Below are 5776 nucleotides of genomic sequence, written 5' to 3'. Positions count from 1 at the left end.
CACACACACACACATAACACACACACACACACATAACACACACATAACACACACATAACACACACATAACACAGAGAGAGAGAGAGAGAGAGAGAGAGAGAGAGAGAGAGAGAGAGAGAGAGAGAGAGAGAGAGAGAGAGTTGTGGGTATCACATAAAACTGTCATTCTTCGAACATATTTTTTCGTATTAAGTCATTGATTCTTGAAGAAAATAAAAACTGACCAAAATTATTATTGCGCATGTGTGTGTGTGTGTGTGTGTGTGTGTGTGTGTGTGTGTGTGTGTGTGTGTGTGTGTGTGTGTGTGTGTGTGTGTGTGTGTGTGTGTGTGTGTTGTTGTTGTTGTTGTTGTTGTTTCTTGTTGAAACACACAGAGTATTTTTATGGAATGCATAATTGGGAAGGAGATGGTGGAACGATATGAACGAAACACGACAAAAAGAAAAAAAACAACAACATGGAAACATAGTATTCTTATGAAAAAACAACTACCATGTACTTAATCCACAGTTGACTAAAACGACCTCTTGATAAAAAATCCCACGAAATTGGAAACCGCACCACAAGCCTGAAAGCTTCATTGAATGATACAGATGGTATGCTGTAAAAAGAGTGAATAATAAACCCAAGCTTAATATCTTAGTTTTCCATAAATTAGTTGTTGTTTTGTAAAGATTAATAATTAAACTTTAAATGGTTTTTGACACTTCTCTTTTTTGCCGTAAGAAGTGGACTTGTTATCATGTACATAAGGCCCGGTAATTCGTTTTGCAATTTTGTCATGACTTATAGAAGCCGGAAAATCGCGATGAAGACTGGGAAAGTCTGAAGCTTTGACAGATCATACAACAATAAAATACAGATCGGTGTGAGCTGTTTGACATAAAATTGTGCCGTTTCGGGCGTACAACGTCCGTGTGTAACGCCCCCTCCTTGGGCCATGTGTAAGTCTGTGTAACGCCCCCTCCTTGGGCCATGTGTAAGTCTGTGTAACGCCCCCTCCTTTGACTATGTGCAACTCATAACTCCTCCTCCTTTGACTGTGTGTGTCCTTGTAACACCCCCACCTGTGACTATAATTATGTAAGTCCTTGTAACTCCTCCAACTTTGACTATGTGTGTCCTTGTAACACCCCCACCTGTGACTATAATTATGTAAGTCCTTGTAACTCCTCCAACTTTCACTACGTGTGTCCTTGTAACACCCCCACCTGTGACTATAATTATGTAAGTCCTTGTAACTCCCCCAACTTTGACTACGTGTGTCCTTGTAACACACCCACCTGTGACTATAATTGTGTAAGTTGAAATGCCCCCCACCTGTGACTATAATTATGTAAGTCCTTGTAACTCCCCCAACTTTGACTATGTGTGTCCTTGTTACGCCCCCTCCTTTGGCTATGTGTAACTCCTTGTAACTCCCCCTCCTCTATGTGTGTCCTTGTAACTCCCCCTCCTCTGACTATGTGTGTCCTTGTAACTCCCCCTCCTCTGACTGTGTGTGTCCTTGTAACTCCCCCTCCTCTGACGGTGTGTGTACTTGTAACTCCCCCTCCTCTGACGGTGTGTGTACTTGTAACTCCCCCTCCTCTGACGGTGTGTGTACTTGTAACTCCCCCTCCTCTATGTGTGTCCTTGTAACTCCCCCTCCTCTGACTGTGTGTGTACTTGTAACTCCCCCTCCTCTATGTGTGTCCTTGTAACCCCCCCTCCTCTGACGGTGTGTGTCCTTGTAACTCCCCCTCCTCTGACTGTGTGTGTCCTTGTAACTCCCCCTCCTCTGACGGTGTGTGTACTTGTAACTCCCCGTCCTCTGACGGTGTGTGTACTTGTAACTCCCCCTCCTCTATGTGTGTCCTTGTAACTCCCCCTCCTCTGACTGTGTGTGTCCTTGTAACTCCCCCTCCTCTGACTGTGTGTGTCCTTGTAACTCCCCCTCCTCTGACGGTGTGTGTACTTGTAACTCCCCCTCCTCTGACTATGTGTGTCCTTGTAACGCCCCCCACCTTTGACTATAGTCATGTAAGTCCTTGTAACTCCCCCTCCTTTGGCTGTATGTTAGTTCTAGTAACGCTGCCTCCTCCAGCTGCATCACCCCCTCCCTTCCACCCCTGGCGTTTTTGGTTTTGTTGTATAGCTTCAGCAGAAATCACACGTGGGCCAAGAAGGCTTTGCCTCTTGCTTCGTATGTATTAAAAGACTGAATTGTTTCGTTTTATCTTTTTAAAAACAAATCCGTCTTTACTTATTTACTATTCCAAATATCTTATTTTGCATTATCCCAGTTTACTTGATTTTCCTGACGTCACGTCACGTACGCGATTACTTCACACAGCTCCGGTTTTAAAACACAGCGCAACCTGGACATCAAAAACAAAGTCTTTACAACCTGACCAATGATCCATCAAGAATGAAGGAAGCAATGAAGGGTTGATGAGGAGTGAAAAAGGAAGGAGGGGCAGTGGACAGGTTTATATAAAGGGATCCTCCACCAAGAGGAGCAACATCTCTCCCTCTACCTTCACTGCCTGCTGGTCTTGCTGCCTGACTGTCTTGGAAGCTTTGTGTCTGGAACCATTGGTCAGTTGTCTTCCTTGTGTTTTCTTTTTTTTCTTTCTCTCTTTCTTTGCATGTATCTTTCTTCCATTCTTTGTTTATGTCTTTCTTTCTTGACAATTTTTTGTCTGTCTTCGAAGCTTTGTGTCTGGAACCTTTGGTGAGCTGTCTTTTTTGTGTTTTGCTTCTTTTTTCATTCATTCATTCATTCATTCTTTCTTTCTTTCGTTGTGTCTTTGTTTCTTTTTAGATTTCTTTCTTGTTTTTTTGGTGGGTTTTTTGTTGTTGTTGTTGTTGTTGTTGTCTATTTGTTTCTTCGTTCCGTTTCTCTGTCATTCTTATTACCCGTTGTTTCATTGTTTTCCTTCTGTCTTTAAACATTTCTTCGTTTCTTCCTTGGTTTCGTTAACTCTTGGCTTCCTTCCTTTTCCCTCTCTCTCTTTCTCAATCATTTCTTTCATTCGTTTATCGTTCTTTTTCTGCTGTTCTTTCTGTCTCTTTTTGTTATTTTCTCCCTTCTACTCTTTCGCTTCTGTTCCCCCTTGTTTTCTCTCCTTCTTAGTCTTTCTATTTCATCCTTTATGTCTTTCTTTGCTGAATTTGTTTTGTTCCATTTCTTTTTCTTGGCTGCTCATTTTCTTTTCCTCCTTCTCTTTTAGTTTGTTTCCATTGTTTCATTTCTTTCATTGTTTATTTTTTATTCTCTTTTGACTGATTTCGTTTCTTTCGTCTATTATTTCATTATTTCTTTCTCTTCTTCTTCTTCTGTTGTTTCTTCAGTTGTTACTGGTGCTTATTTATTGCTGTTGGTTCCATGGCTATTGCCGTTTTTTGCTGCTATCAGTATTGCTGCGCCTTTATCTACTTTACCACTATTGCCATTTCTTCTTCTTCTTCTGTACTCTCTTATACAATCTTCTTCCTCCTCCACCTGCTCTTCCTTCTCTTCGTCCTTCTTCTGTTCCTCCTCCCTCTCCTCTTCCTTATCGTTGTTCATCTTTAGATTCCATTTCCCACCCGCATCTTCTCCCGGAAAGAGGTGTTTTACTTTCCAAAATCTTTAACTTATGAAGCATGATTGCTCCAAAGTGATTTGGCTGGGCAGAATGATTTGCAAAGGACAGAATCATTTTACATGCAATTTACGCAAAAAAATATGAAGTTGCCACTCTTCTTGGAAACCCACGCCTGAAGTTCCTTGTTTCGCTGAAGAAACTATTCACAGATTGCTACAAGAACTGCAGTTTAAGGCTGAACTTTGTAATATATCGATCAGGCTTGAGAGACAGAAATATCTAGTCATGATATCTGATTAGCATGCTCAAAAATCTCGTTTGAGAAAGAAAGTGGAAAACACTGGAAATGTGTGTGGCCCAGACTTATCTGATCCCACAGCACACTAGTCTTGGAAGCTGCCAGCCAGCCATGGGCCAAAAGATGGCATAATGATGATGTTTAGGATGGTACTGGATCCCACCAACACCTGTTCAGCAGTCTGTTATTGCCATCAACCATTTCACCACGGTGGCTGGTAGCTAGAATATTGATTTGTCAGATAAAGATAACGTTAGATACAACAAAGTATTTCTACGTTTGCCACGTTTAGATATCACAAATGTCTATGAATCACATTAGATATCACAAATGTCTGTGAATCACATTGGGTAATCTTGTTTTAAGAAACTATCTCAGTGAACAAGCTAAGTAAAGTTGGTTTCACGTGAACACTTTATCCGGAATGTCATATTTAACAAGAACGGTAGATCAAAATCATCATTATCGCAGATATTTCAGATCTCATGTTTTAAGCTTTAAGAAGGGCAGTCAAAGTGTTCCAAGTGTAGACCTGTCCTGGTCTTTCCACCGGCCTGCCAGCCAGGATCTTTGTTTTATTTTCCTCCCTGTCCTTTTGCCTCCCTCCTCCCTTCCCCCGCTACCCGTCCCCCTGCCCCCCTCCCACACACACATCCGTACACCCTCTTCCGCTCCCATCCCCCCATCCTCCCGCAACCCCCACCCCGCACCCCCGGCCTTTTCCTGTCTTTTTCACTTAAAGTGGAAAGACGTTAAACTGAAGACTACTACTACATACACTCACACCCACACACTCTCTTGACAATCCCTCTTTCACGGGACCAGAGAAGATCCAAGGGAACCACCATGTGCTGAATACACTGATTGGTTGGTTGGTTGGTTGATTGATTGATTGATTGGTTGATTGATTAATTGATTGATTGATTGATTGATGTAGATGATTGAAAACAGAAAAAGGGGAACAGATGGAAACAACAGCAACAACAACCCTTGTAACTCACAATCGGGGTGGTTATGACTGAACTGAACTCTTTCTTATCTCACATGTCATCCAGCGCAAACACTCACAGATGCCGATGTAGCCATGTCCTTGAAAACCATGTGACTTGTTTCTTCAAGATTGCAAACTGTTTTTGAAGTGAAACACAATACCTGACTGAGACTTGAGAAGAAAAGACTCCGTTTCACTGGCTGTTTAGAGAAATCTTGGTGCAATGATTGTATGTGTATTGACAGAGAAAGCAGATTAGCAATGTTTTGAAAGTGGATTTATCCTGATGTCTATATCGTATGAAAATTTCGTTGTTATCACACAGAAATATCACCATACAAAACGTAATTCACCTAAACCCTAAACTGACATCCCCTGAACCTTTCACGTATAATTCTAGATTGCTGAATGTGAAAGATAACTTGTGACACATTTATTAGTGGAGGATTGCATGCGGTTCAGGACTGGCTTCCACACAAGAGCATGGTCCGCTTATTTCCTTAGTTCCTGAGTTAGTTTTACTGTGCCTTTGCGGCATATTGTTAGTCTGCGCTAGCTTCTTCTGATTGGTATGCACAAAAGATTGCCTTACAATGTACAATGTATTCTGCAACTCTTTTTTTTCCTTTTATTTACGTGGTTTCTAAGCTCTGTGTGTGTGTGTGTGTGTGTGTGTGTGTGTGTGTGTGTGTGTGTGTGTGTGTGTGTGTGTGTGTGTGTGTGTGTGTGTGTGTGTGTGTGTGTTCAGTTTCAAGCAGCTGTAAATTGCTGCTCTTGCTGCTGCTAATGATGACATTGATGACTGGCGATGTTGTTAAAGATGATGGTGATTTTACTGGTGATTTGTACGACGACACCGATACACTACGTGTGTTCACATTGTGTTTCAGACCACAAGAAGTTCATCCCCACCT

This window comes from Babylonia areolata, chromosome 6 (genome assembly GCF_041734735.1).
Source record: "Babylonia areolata isolate BAREFJ2019XMU chromosome 6, ASM4173473v1, whole genome shotgun sequence".
Taxonomy (NCBI): domain Eukaryota; kingdom Metazoa; phylum Mollusca; class Gastropoda; order Neogastropoda; family Buccinidae; genus Babylonia; species Babylonia areolata.
This window is presented reverse-complemented; position numbering follows the sequence as displayed.